The sequence below is a fragment of the Lissotriton helveticus genome, chromosome 3_1, assembly GCF_964261635.1.
Source record: "Lissotriton helveticus chromosome 3_1, aLisHel1.1, whole genome shotgun sequence".
NCBI lineage: Eukaryota > Metazoa > Chordata > Amphibia > Caudata > Salamandridae > Lissotriton > Lissotriton helveticus.
In genome coordinates, this window is record NC_136061.1 from 1,603,563,638 (window position 1) to 1,603,578,576 (window position 14,939).

Here is a 14,939-nt window from a genome sequence, read left to right on the forward strand (position 1 = left end):
TAGTCGACAACAACAATGGCAAATCTGCACTCTAAGGGTAAAAAATTGTACGGACCAGATATGTCAACACCCAACTTCTGCCATGGATGTTCAGGCCATTTAACCGGAATCAAAGGAGCTGGACTACATTTGCAAGACTTGTAGCTCTCTATGCATTCTGGACATTCCCTCACAAACCTGTCAACAAACTTATCTACACCTGGCCACCAGAAATTGGACCTTATCAATCTCTTCATGGATGACATACCCATATGACATTCATGACTGAGCTTCAAAATAAACTCACGAATCTCCAAAGGAGGTATACATTTCTCAGCTCTAAAAATCAAATCTCCTTCAGTAACTAATTCATCTTTTATATTTAGAAAAGGTAATAGATCTCCAGATACCTCCCCCTTACAAGGCCAACCCTTGTTGATGAAGTCTCTCACTTGACAAAGTAAGGCATCCTTATCCATACTACTCTTCCACACTTCTTCTGAAATAGTCTTAAAATTTTCCGATACAGACTCTGTAATACTGACTACTACTTCATCCTCACTAGGTTCATCAACATGGTAACATGGTAACCTGGATAAACAGTCTGCAGTGACATTCAATTTGCCCGGAACGTATTCAATATCAAAACTATACTCTTGGAGACGTGACATGAGTCTGGCTATGCGAGCAGTAGCACTTAACCCTCCTCCAGGAGATAAAATATTCACCAAAGGTTTATGGTCTGTCCTTGACATAAACCTTGCACCCCAGATATAATTACGAAAATGCTCCACAGCCCACACACAACCTAAAAGTTCCTTCTCAATGACAGCATATCCTCTCTCAGTGGTAGTGAGCGTGCGAGATGCAAACACAACATTCCACTCCTCTTTCCCCGAGCGTTGTGACAAAACACATCCCAAGCCATAAAGACTAGCATCCACCGTCAAGAGGCATAGCTTATTCAGACAAAAAGGCCTGAGAGTGGGAGCATTCACCATGTCAGCTTTTATAGACTCAAAAGCATCTTGCTGCCTGCTGCCCCATACAAATTCTACATTTTTTCTAGCAAGTTCTCTTATGGGTTCCATCTTTGAAGCAAAATCTTTGATGAATTTACTGTAGTATTCACAAAGACCAGAGAAAGACAAGAGTTTGTCTTTACAATCTGGTGCAGGTGCTTTTAAAATCGCATCAACCAATGACTTTTTAGGAGATACTCCATCCTTAGAGATTGTGTGTCCTAAGTATTCTATAGTTTCTTGAAACAATTTACACTTATTGTCTTTGATAGTCAAACCAGAATCACTTAGAATCTTACATACATTTCTTAAATGCACATTGTGAACTGCAACATCTTTAGAGAAAACAAGAATGTCATCTTGAAAGCATTTAACGTAACTCCCCATTTCCTTAAATAAATGAAACATGGATCTTTGGAAAACAGAAGCCGCAGAGGCTAACCCAAAAGGCATGCGTTTAAATTGGTATAACCCTTGAGGGGTAATAAAGGCTGTTAAGTGTCTGGACTCTTCCGTCAATTCTATCTGGTGATATGCCGATCTAAGATCGAGAGTTGAAAAAACTGTGGCACCCTCTAGCATGCTCACCACTTCATTTATATTAGGTAGAGGGTGGCAATCAACCACGATATTAGCATTTAATGCTCTTAAATCTATGCAGAGCCTCAAACTTTTATCCGGTTTGCGAGCAAGAACAACTGGGGAAACCCACTCAGATGATTCAATTTCCTCTATTACACCGTTATCCAACATTTCTTTAATAGCATTCCCCAATTCTTCTCTGACATTGAGTGGTACATTTCTAAGTTTCTGTACTAGAGGCACAGCTCCTTGTTTGAGTTTGATCCCATGACTGAAACCCTTTAATTTTCCTAACTTCTCAGAAAATACATTAGGGAATTCACTTGCTAATTTCTCTCTCTTACCGTCACCCTTTATTGTAACAACAGAACCAGTCTCCAAAAATACCTCATCACATAATGAGACTGGATCTCTAGATCGTGGGTTTAACATTATCCCTAACTTCCACTGATCTTTCCACCCGAGTACATCAATACCCTTCTTAGCAACATACAAATTAATAACAGCGGACCTCCCTTTAAAACTAATGGTAGACTGTAGATACCCAATGAAATCGATGCTAGATTTATTAAAACACAGGGCACTGATATCTGGGGAAATCAGTTCTTTTTCTGATATCCTTGAACCAAATTTCTCATAAAAATAATCTTTCGTAATTATAGTCCAAGGAGAACCAGAATCTGCCATTAATTCCAGATCTACTCCAAGAAAATTCACAAGACACTTTGGTGAATTGAGTACTTCCCCATCAACTACCCCAATGTTCATCAGAGAAACTACCATCCCACAATTCACAATCGCTTCATCACTTTTAGAATGCATGCATTGAACGCAGGCAACATCGGAAGAAGGATGAGGTCTTACATATGAAACCTGATTCTTCTTAAAATGATTGACATTGTGATCATTGTTTCCTTTTTTCAAATCCCTACATGCCTTGGAAAAATGACCAATCCTGCCGCACTTGCTGCATTCTTTTCCAGTGGCAGGACAGAATTTGAAAGAAGCAACATGGCTATTGCTTCCACATCTGTAGCAAATGATTTGATTTTTCCCAACACTCTTATTGGAATGAAAACTGTTTTTAACATTGCTAATAGCCCCTATCTCGTCACTTGCTTTATCACTCTTTGAACCCTTAGAATTATCTTCAATAGTTTTCATCCATTTATTGGATTGTTCAAACGCTTTTGCTGTAGAAATGCTTTCTTTTAACATAGGATTTCCTAAAATCCATAGTTGCTCTTGTGTCTTCTTACACTTAACATTCACTATTATCTGGTCTCTTATCATCTCATCGGTAATTTCTCCAAAATTACATGAAACCACTAATGACCTCAAAGCAGTTAGGAAATCATCAAAACTTTCTGAATCCTTTTGCGCCCTAGTATAAAACTTGTAGCGATTGAGAGCAATACTGGTCGTGGGTTTGAATCTTGTCTCAACACGTAACATTGGCTCATCAAAATTTCCTAAGTCCCCAGGAACAGGAGGCAAAGTTCTAAAAATAGCTTGTCCCTCTGATCCGAGGCAGTGCAGGAAAATATTCTTTTTCCTTTCATTCCCCATCCTTTCTCCATCTATGGCTTTTAGATAAGTTAAAAATTCCTCTTTCCACCTGTTCCAAGGTATAGGAGGATCTCCTTTACATTGAAGAAATTTAGTGGGTGGGTCGAATTGCATGGCTATATATAAATATTGTGATTTATACAACTGTAAAGGTATATAAATATATAGATAGTAGCAATAAACAACTATACCAATGCAGAATAAAACACCTTAACTGAAATGTAAATAACCCAGTAAATGTAACATTTCATAATCCAAAATTAAATAAAAGCAGTCAAACACGTTACTAATTAATTCAATCCAGCCAGGTGTAAACATTGTACAATATCTGCGAAGGACTTCAATTTGCCATCTGTAACGAGGTTTCTGCCGAAGACGCTGAATTTCCTTCGTGTGGTGGTGTTACTATAGCAACTCAAAATGGCCGCCCGTCACGCGATGACGCAAACGCGTCTTACGCGTGATGATGTCACCCGTTGTAGTTGCCCGCGTTGTAAACAAAGGTTCGCGCGGCTGCGGCTGACGGGAAGGCAGTTCTAGCAGCAGACAGGCTGCTCGCGCTGGCCAAATGAACACTCCACTCAACGCCGATTCGTTTTCAAAAGATGCCCAGTCTCCAAAATCTGACGAAATTCACCAGACCATCCAGGAAAAAGGTAGACAATTCCTTTTTCGAGTATAAATATCACCAGGCAAGGGCACTCGATGCAATGTAGACGGCAGCAGAGCTTGATTTAAGGTTCCTTTCAGCAAGCTGAAAAACGATGAAAACAGCAAAATGTTCGTATGCAGGATACAAAACAGTAATGTTAACTCCAGGTCTTCATGTTAGCTTGCCCATGTAGCAGGAATATTAAATCCAAATATCCAAGAACAAGAATGTTGAAGATTGTTAAAAATAGAAATAAAAAAAATTGAAAGTTGTACCACTCCTGTGCTGTAGTTAGTTGAGTAGTAGGTACTGGTCACCCTCGTCGCCAAATTTGTAGTAAATCATTCAAATAATCCAAGTTAAAGTTGGTACTGGTTTAATAGAAACAGCACAGTACTCATTACATCAGTTCCCAGCAGCATCTGCCAGTACAAGACATTCACATATAAACAATCCTAAATGGAATCTACAGATGTGCATGTGCACAGAACTAAGGAGCATAGATTAAAAGGGAAATACAATAGGCCAACTTAAAAGAGAAATGCAAGAATTATAATACAAAATACAACACATATCCTCACATGAACGTTGGAAAAAAGGACGTTCCGCTGGCAAGGTTGCATGGAGATTTGACCCATTGTGTCATTCACACATGTCCTGTCATCTCACTGCCTATCAAGGACACAGACTCAGCAGACCACATTTTTGGTAATGTCCTCTGGATTTTTTCTGCTACATACACTGCTTAGGCACTGTTGACACCTTTCAAGTTTGATGGTCACAGACAACACATACCAGGGAAATGTAAGTGCTTTTATATACATGTGGGAAATTGAAATAGTCAAACTGGACCAGTTCTTTTGACAACAACCCCCAAATTGTGTACATAGCCAGGTGATGGCCAGACTGAGTCTCTGTAGGGGGACATGTCATTAGACATGTTGAGGAATCAGAAAACGTCAGTCAATAGGATGATTGCAGTGCCATTGAGGATCAATGGCTAGATTGACAGTCCATGAAACGTCGAAGGTGAGCGTATTATAGTCGATCTGAGGACAGTGATTGGTGATGTTCCAAGGCATGATGGTAAGCACATGGCTAAGCAGAAACTAGTCATTTGACACATATGCATGCTTGTTGCTTAGGCCTTCAGTCCTTACAGGTGGCTCTTCAAAGATGATGAGTCTTTCTGTTTGAACTTCTTGGATTGTAGCTAGAGGAGGGCGTCTGGTACAGTGGAGTCCACTAGGTCTACTGTTTAGTATCGGCCACACAGTGTGGTTTGATTAAGTCGATCAAGACAAATCTTTTCTCCTTTTTTCCGGCAAGAGGTGGGAGCAGCACAGTACTTGTTCCGTGTACTGCAAGGACTGGTACAGGTATTCTGTAAGAGGGTCCAAATTCCTTTTTGTCCGCAATTCTTTCTCTGACCAGATAACTTCCTCAGTGGTGGTCTGCTTTAGATGGACAATGCTTTGTTTTGTCCTGGATTCATTCAGATCCTGTAAAACAGCCAAACAATCATGAATATCAAATGGTTTTTTATCCGCCATGGCTCCTTCACAATCAAGAATAGGTACCCACATTTGTGTTCCAAAGAGGACCTCATATGGAGTGACACCCCCTAGAGAGCTTCTTGGCTGTTTTTTTAATGCCCGCTGTACCCCATAAAGGTGTGTAACCCAACTACCGCCCTTGCCTGATACCCTAGCTGTTAAAGATTGCTTTAAGTCCAGTATTTTTCTCTCCAAAACCGAATTTCCCTCAGGATGATACGGAGATGAGAACCGCAATGCTACGCCCATTCCTTCCATGGCCTCTTTGTAAGCCAGAGAGCTATACGCAGGGCCGCGGTCAGAGTGTAATGTGCTAACTGCGTATGTACCGATAAGGACTCGCAAATCTTTTATAACAGTTGGAGCGTCAGCAGAATGCTGAGGCCATACCAATAGGAATCTCGAACAGGAATCCACTGCTACCATGATATATCTGTAAGCCCCGACTGTTTGTAATGGGCCGCAGTGGTCCAAGTACACACATGCGAGAGGTTTGTCTGACTTCATTAATGGCGTCTGTGTCGGGCATGCAATGGTGGAGCCTTTCATATGCTGGCAGATGTCGTATTTCAAGACATGGTCTTTAGTTTGCTTAGTTAACTCTGGCCACCAATAGCGCTGTTTCAGTAAAGAAATAGTCGCTGTAAAGCCTGTGTGCCCAGAGCCCAAACCCTCGTGTGAAGCTAGTATTAAACCTCGCCTACGATCTACATTTGGTATTACTCTATCCCCCACTACAGGAATCTGAGCATATGGAACGTTTTGTGCATCTAACTTGTAGAGAATTTGAGTGGAAATCTTTTAGGTACTGCTGTGCTGTCTTTGCGTGATGCGATGACAGCTACCATTATATCTCCGTCTATTCTTGTTTTTGAACGAGTCAGGACAGTTACGGAGGCCGTGCGAACAGCCCTCTTTGCGGCTTCATCAGCCAATGAATTCTCTTCAAAATGAATGCCATCACGTTGATGACTCAGTATATGGATCACGTGAGTCCTCCGTAGCTCGCATTTCAATTGCACTACCTGTTCCCATAACATTTTGTGTTAAATTGTGCCACCTTTTGCGTCTTTAAACCCGTTTTGTTCCCAATGCTGTAAGTATTCATTGTACGACTGGACACGGTGAAAAGAATCACACACGATTAGTGTGGGGAATTCTCGAGTTCTGGGAATATAACCCATGAGTAGAATATCTTTTTTGAAATCTTCGTGTGCCTCTATCATGAATTTTACTACATCTCCTCTGGGTGATAACCCATGTTTGACAAGTTTAACTGTCAAACTTGGTCTTACTTTGAGTGCAATATGCATTGCATTTGTATTTTCCTCACCAGACTGATTAAGTCCTAGGTGTAAGTTTCTCTCTTCGTCAGACATTGTATTTAAGACACAGAATTATTGTCCAACAAAATTCTGAAAAGGTTTTATGCACATTTTTGGGAAATGTTTCCTTTCAAGCTTGAATTACCCAAAGCCAATACATAGGATATCTTGCATACTAAGCTGTGGCGGAGTTTTTTCTCCACCTACTCAAGAAGTTTCTGGGTTTTGAAAGTAGGGTTTCTGAGAATAAGCACCACTGAGCTACTCAGTGAGTAAGTGCGCCATGTATATACCACATTGGATAAACCATGTTTAACACGTTGGGCGCAATGTAGTGTAGTTCCAATAGTACTCTTTCATGCAGGACCTATGCTGTTTACTGATAACATACACTGTGGGCATGCTGGCAAACTGACTCTGTACACCCCCACTGAATAATCAGCATATGTTTTCGCATTAGCTAACTCACAGTGCCACTAGAATCTCCTGTTATCAGGGAGATTAGGTTCTGGCAACCTCAGAACATAATAACCTCAGACTCGTGGAAACAACATGCTACTTTTCACCCAGTCACTCGTGCTTGCTTGTTTTGCTCTCAGAGAGATACACAGAAGAAACAGTTGAGCATGTTTACAATAAGAATGTATTGTGCCATTGTTCTTCTCATGTAAAATAAGTGCGCTGCTACAACTGTAACACAGTAGCAGAGATATAGAAACAGCAATACAGTGAATACAAAGAAATAGTATTCTACCATTTTGCAAAAGTCAGTCAATCAATCAGTCAATCATATCATTTGTAAAGGGCACTACTTACCCGTGAGGGTTTCAAGGCGCTGGGGTGGGGAATGCTGCTACTGCTCGAAAAGCCAGGTCTTGAGGAGTTTTCTGAAGGTCAGCAGGTCTTGGGTCTGCCCTAGGTGGATAGGGAGGGTGTTCCAGGTCTTGGCGGCGAAGTGGGAGAATGATCTGCCGCCGGAGGTCACTCTTCGGTAGAGGGGGACTGTGGGGAGGGCGAGGTCGGCAGAGCAGAGCTGGTGGGTGGGGGTGTAGATGCTGAGTGGTCTGTTGAGGTACGTTGGTCCAGTGTTGTGGAGTGCCTTGTGTGCGTGGGTGAGGAGTTTGAAGGTTATCCTCTTGTTGACCGGGAGCCAGTGCAGGTCTCTCAGGTGGCGGGTTTGATGTCGCTGTGGCGAGGGATCTTGAGGATCAGGCATTAAGAGGCGTTCTGCGTGCGTTGGAGCCGGGTCAGGAGTTTGGCCGAGGCTCCTGTGTAGAGGGCGCTTCCGTAGTCCAACCTGCTGTTGACGAGGGCCTGGGAGACCGATCTTCTCGTTTCAGTGGGAAACCACTTGTAGATCCTGCAGAGCATGCGGAGGGTGTTGAAGCAGGAGGAGACAGCGTTGACCTGTTTAGTCATGGAGAGGGTGGAGTCAAGGATGACCCCTAGGTTGTGTGCATGGTCGGTGGGTGTAGGAGCGGTTCCCAGTGCTTTCGGCTACCAGGGGTCGTCCCAGACCAAAGGGGTGGATCCGAGGATGAGGACCTCCATCTTGTCCGAGTTCAGCTTCAGTCGGCTGTTCCTCATCCATTCAGCAACGGCCTTCATTCTTTCGTGATGGTTAGTTTTGGTGGTGTGGGGGTCCTTGGTGAGGGAGAGGATGAGCTGGGTGTCATCAGCGTAGGAGATGATTTTGAGGTCGGGCCGATGATCGACGTGGGCGAGTAGTGCCATGTAGATGTTAAACAGAGTTGTGCTGAGGGATAAGCCCTGAGGTATGCCGCAGATGATCTTGGTGGCTTTGGAGCGGAAGAGGGGAAGACAGACGCTCTGTGTTCTGCTGGAGAGGAAGGAGGTGGTCCAGTCCAGGACCTTCTCTTGGATCCCGGCGTTGTGGAGGCGTGTTTGTAGTGTGTGGTGGCAAACCGCGTCGAAGGCGGCTGACAGGTCCAGGAGGATGAGGGCCGCCGTTTCTCCGTTGTCCAGCAGGGACTTGATGTCATCGGTGGCGGCAATGAGGGCACTCTCGGTGCTGTGGTTGCTGCGGAACCCGGACTGGGAAGGGTCCAGGATATTGTTCTCCTCGAGGTAGCGGGTCAGTTGTTCGTTGACGGTCTTCTCGATGACGTTTGCCGGGAAAGAGAGCAGGGAGATGGGCCGGAAGTTCTTGAGGTCCTTGGGGTCCACCTTGGGTTTCTTGAGTAAGGCGTTGATTTTGGCGTGCTTCCAGCTCCCCGGGAAGGTTGCTGTCTCGAAGGAGGTGTTGATGACTTTCCGGAGATGGGGTGCGATGGTTTGGGCATGGGTCTGACGGAGATCCAGAGTGGATGGTGTTCATGATCTTGATGGTGTCGTCGTCGTTGATGTTGATCCAGGAGAGCAGGTGGTTCCTGCGTATGGTGGTCGTGTGGGCAGAGGTCTCAGTGGTTGTTGGGGCGGTCATGGCATTGAAGCTGTCGTGGATGTCTGTGATCTCGCAGTGGAAGAAGGTGGCCAGCGAGTTGCACAGGTCAAGCGAGGGTGGGACGTCGTTGGTGTTGGAGCTGGGGTAGGAGAGTTCCTTCACGATGCTGTTGTGCACGTTGTTGTCTAGGCGGTCTTTGAAGGAGGCCCTTTTGGCCGATCTAATGAGGTGATGGTGTCTGCGGGTAGCATTCTTGTGGGTGCGTGGCTGTCCGTTGTTCGTTCACGGAGCCAGATCTTCTCCAGCTTTTGGCAAGTTTGCTTGGTCTTCAGTGAACCAGCTGGCTTTCTTGTTGATGTGACTGTTGGAGGGTTTCATGATCAGGGCGAGGGTGTTGGCGCAGTCGTTGATCCACTGTCTGAGGTTGCGGGTGGCGGTGTTGGGGTCAGTGGGGTCGGAGGTTGGGCTCTAGTCGAGGGTGGTGGTTAGCTGCAGCGGCGAGGCATCTGTTGGGTGCGGTGGTGCGTGGTGGGTTTCTTGAAGGTGAAGTGGATGCAGCGATGGTCAGTCCAGTGGAGTTTGGTGGTGTGGTCGAAGGAGACTTAGGGGCTTGCGGAGAAGATGGGGTCAAGCGTGTGACCGGCGGAGTGGGTGGGTGTTGTGATGAGTTGTCTGAATCCGAGGTTGGCTAGATTGTCGATCATGGTGGTGGAGTTGGTGTCGTTGTTGTTCTCGAGGTGGAAGTTCGGGTCACCGAGGAGGATGTAGTCCGTGGAGGTGAGGGCATGTTTGCTGACGTCGGGATCCGGGGGGTCTGTAGATGAGGGTTCCTCTAAGGGTGGTGTTGGGGTCGGTGTGGATCTGGCGGTGCAGGTGTTCGGCAGTGCTGAGGGTGTTGTTGGTGTTGATCGAGACTCTGAAAGTGTTCCTGTGGACGATGGCTATTCCTCCTCCTGCTCCGTTGGTGCAGTCCCTGCGGGTGATCTTGTAGCCTTCCGGGATGGCTATGGCTAAGTCGGGTGCCGAGGCGGGGTACAGCCAGGTCTCTGACAGGAAGACGATGTCTGGGGAGGTTGAGCCGAGTAGGTCCCAGAGTTTAAAGGCGTGTTTGCGGACGGAGCGGGTGTTGAGAAGGATGCATCTGAGGTGGTTGGGTTCTTTCCTGGTCGTCAGCATGGTGGGGCGGATGCTTGTGGAGCTGCAGTTCCAACAGGTGAAAGATCCGTGGGTGTGCTTCGGGGCGGCCAGGAAGCAGGTGTGTGATTGTCTGGTGTTAGTGCTTGGAGGATTACGGCATCGTAGCGGTGTCGGGCGTTGTGGTGTTTGTGGGGTCCAGGGGTCCTGGTGCTGGGAACGGTCCAGGCGCGGACGGGCACAGACGGGCTTGCCTTAGGTCCGCCTTCAGTGTGCCAGCAGCGCGCCCGCTGCGCGGCCTCCATATGAGGGGATGTAGGAGGGAGGAGCAGCTGGGAGGCGGGAGTGGGCGGTGAGTGGGATTGCAGGGGGGCAGGGATGCAGTGGCGGGAGAACCGGGCAAAGGAAGGAAAAACAAGTTTAGGCAACAAAACAAGTACAGGTGCAGAGGAATAAAAGCAAGTCTGGGCAAGAAAGCAAGTTCAGGCACAGGGGAATAAAAACAAGTCTGGGCAAAAAAGCAAGTTCAGGCACAGGGGAATAAAAACAAGTCTGGGCAAGAAAGCAAGTTAGGCGCAGGGGAATAAAAACAAGTCTGGGCAAGAAAGCAAGTACAGGCACAGGGGAATAACAACAAGTCATGAATAGTCATGAACACATACATGAATATAAAATGCATTTATAAAATAAAGTGCATACTTCTAAGATGCCTGTCTAGATGTACCTAAGTTTACCTAGCATGTGAGTAGGTGCAAAAGAGTCTAAGCCTAAGAGCCTAAGTCTAAGAGCCAAGAATCCCACTAGGATTTAGTCGAACCCCCATATCTGAATAGTGAAAGTGTGGGACTTTGTCCTGGACTTGAGCTGGACACCGTACAAGGGATCGTCAGGCCACTGTCAGCTGGAGTGCAGGGTCTCTGGTCAGTGTGTCAGTCTTGGAGTCCCGGTTCCCTCCTGCTTTTTGATGGCAAGAGGTGCTGTATTTATACAGTCTATGTGCGTACGTTCCCCATTATTCAGAATGAATATGGCGTTGGGGATTAAACCTTGTGAGTCAATGGTGTCCCATCCCCACCCACCTGAACAACAGGTACTACAGGCGCGAAGATAGCCCGATCCACCCCTTTTCCCAATGCTTTGGCCTCTCGAGCAATAAACAATAAAGATCACACGCGCGGCTACGCACCAGGGGGAAAACCGGAAAGGATAACAGATGGAAAGGTGTAAGGACATTCAGACGGCTATCCTCTAGTCTGTAGACATAACAATTCTCCATACGGGGAACATGCTGCAGTAAACAGGAGACACAATAAAAGACAGTAAGCAAAGGATAGACCCACAGACAAGAACGCTATTGTATAGCTATACCAAATGACACCCCTTTCCCAATGCCTTAAACATACCCAGAAAACATGTAGTGCCTTCCAGCAGCATAAAGGGTAGTCCAGAGGTCTCAAAAAGATTGTGGAGTCATCCTAGAGTACGTTTTCCTGGAATGTCCCGTAACACCTAATCCTCCGCTTAATGTGGGGGAAAAGAACACCGCAAAGCGTGTGGCAAAAACCCGCTTAACTAGGTAGAAGGCAACCAAATACGGTTGACTAGTAAGTGAATGGTCCCATAAAAATCGTTCAAAAGAGTTCCCAGTGCACTGTAGAAAAGAAAAAGAAACAAAAGTACTCCTGAAGGAAACAACAAACTCTCCTGGAGTCCACAAAAGATCCACTGCGGTTTTTTCTGAATGTCCTTGGTAACTTGGCACGCACTGCAGGATTGAAACATGAAGGAGGTATGCTCCAGCCGGGAACAGACAATGTCGTCCTTGAAGTGCACTGTCTTAAGGGTGAATACAGCAAGAATCCAGTTCAGCATGGCAGGGTAGAACAACAAGGCAACAGGACGCCAGGACGCCAAAGCCAAAGTACTTCCGGGGCCGAAAACCGTAAGAGAACCCAAGCAAGGATGTGAAGGCAGATGGCCTCTAAATACCACCCAAGGCCCCATCCCTACCCGCGGCTGTACCAAGATGGACAAATCGGCACCCGGGATGAGTAAATCCCACCGCCAATCCTGCTCCGTAACCCAGACTCCCGCCGCCACAAAAACGCCCCAGGGTCCCGCCCAGAAAACTCGCCTGCCATTCTTACTCGCGAATCCCGCCTGCGAATCCCGCTCCGTGAAAGAAAGGAAAAACAGAGGAAAACACCATCCCACAGGCACATGACATTCAGACCGCAACAGTACCCCCTCAAAAGACCTTACCCACAGGCCGGGGCTTAGAAGGGTGGACGACGATGAAATAAACAGACCAACCACGGAGCATGAGCAAAACCTGCAGGCTCCCAGGTACGGTCCTCAGGGGGATAACCCTCCCAATCCACCAAATAAAATAAACGCCCCCGCCGCCTGCTGGAATCCAAGATGGCACGCACCACATACTCCTCATCACCATCAATCAACAAACGAGGTGGAGGGGGCAGGGGCATAGCAGGAGGGATGTAAGGTTTGAGAAGAGAGGTATGGAATACAGGGTGCACACGGTAACCTTCAGGCAATTCCAATTCCATAGCCACAGGGTTCACCACCCGACAAACCCAAAAGGGGCCCAAATAGCGTGGCTGCAATTTCCGGGGCCCGCCAAATGTAGATTTTTAGATGACAACCAAACCTGGTCCCTAGTATCATAGGAAGGAGCAGGAATACGGTGCCTATCAGCAATGTTCTTCATCTTAGCCTTGGCTGCCACCAAATGGTCATGGGCAGCCTACAACACAGCAGTAAGTTCTAGACTCAAGGTATCCACGGCCGGAACCCTGCCAGAAGGCTGGATAGGAACCACCCTAGGCTGAAAACCCATGGAACCAAAAAAAGGGAAACACCCAATGCGGAATGAAAACTATTATTATATGCAAATTTAGCAATAAGCAAAGCCTTCACCCAAGTACCAGTAAGGGAAGTAAGAAGACAAAGCAAATACTGTTCCATAGTGTGGTTGGTAGGCTCCATTTGCCCATCACTTTGGGGATGGTAGGCCGAGGACAAACGGAGCTCCATCTCCAACGAGGAACATACTTCTCTCCAAAAATGGGACACAAATTGTTCTCTCCTATCTGATACAATGGCAGAGGGTACACCATGTAAGCGCAGCACCTGAGCTATAAACACTATAGCCAACTCCTGAGCTGTAGGTACCTTGAGTAAGGACACAAAATGGGCAGAGTTAGTAAACAAATCTACAACCACCAAGATAGATAGCAGTACACCCTGCATCCAACGGCAAATAAGTGACAAAATCCATACTGATGGTATACCATGGAGCAGAAGGAAGGGGTAATGGTTGCAATAAACCTACAGGAGGGGTGTGCGAGGTATTGCTAATATTACACACTGGACATGAGGCAACAATCAAGTGGATACCGTGGTATATTGTGGCCCACCAAAACCAACGAATACACATCTCTCGTATTTTAGTTACACCAGGATGACCCATAAGAGAGGACGAGTGACACCTCTTTAAAACCTTAGCTTGTAACTCAGGTGGAATAAACAACTGCGTGCCATGAAACAATAATCCATCCCTCAACTGTAATAATGCATCCATCAACCAAGGAGTCAAATCAACAGAAGACAATAAAACCTTAATCTCATCCTCAAACTCCTGAAAAGAGGTACACCCCACAATATTCTCTGCCGGTATCATGGAACCCTCACCAAGAGAGGTGTCCTTACACAAAGGTGACACATGAATGCGAGACAAGGCATCCGACTTCACCTGTTGAGCAGCGGGCCCAAATGTAATGGTGAAATCAAATTCGTTAAAAAACTTTACCTATCTCAACTGACGTGGTGTCAAGCCTCAAGCAGAACAGAAGAACTACAAATTCTTATGATCAGTATAGATCGTAATCGGATGTCTCGCACCCCATAAATGGTGCCGCCACTCCTGAAAGGCTAACTTAATAGCCAATAATTCCCTCTCTGCCACAGTATAATTCTGTTCGGCAGGTAGCAATTTCTTAGAGAAAAAGGCAAGAGGGTGCATATGTCCTGTCTCAATGTCATGTTGCGACAATACCCCCCTACCGCATACTGTGTGGCATCTGCCTCCTTCAAATAAGGAAGTACAGGATCTGGATGATGTAAAATGGGGGCTGTGACAAACCGCTCAACCAAGGTCCAAAAAGGTGTTTGGGCAGCTGGTGTCCACTGAAACACCACTCCCTTCCTCAGCAATGATGTTATAGGTGTAACCACATCCGAGAAATGGGAGATAAAATGGCAATAGAAATTGGCGAATCCCAATAACACATGAACATCCCTAACACAAGTAGGACTTGGCCAAGATGTAATGGCCTCGGTCTTCTTGGGATCCATCTTTATGCCCTCAGCGGAAATGATAAAACCTAGAAATTCCACACGGGATGTCTAAAAATCACACTTCTCAAGCTTCACGAATAACAGATGATCACACAATTGTGCCAAAACCTGAGACACATGCATTTCGTGATCCCCAATGTTCTTTGAAAACACCAAGATGTCATCAATATATACGATGACACAGATATCCAGCAAGCCCCTCAACAATTCATTAATAAAAAACTGGAATGCTTCGGGGGCGTTACACAACCTGAAAGGCATAACGCAATATTAGATAAGACCGAACTTTGCTCTGAAGGTGGTCTTCCATTCGTCATCTTCACGGACAAGAATGAGATA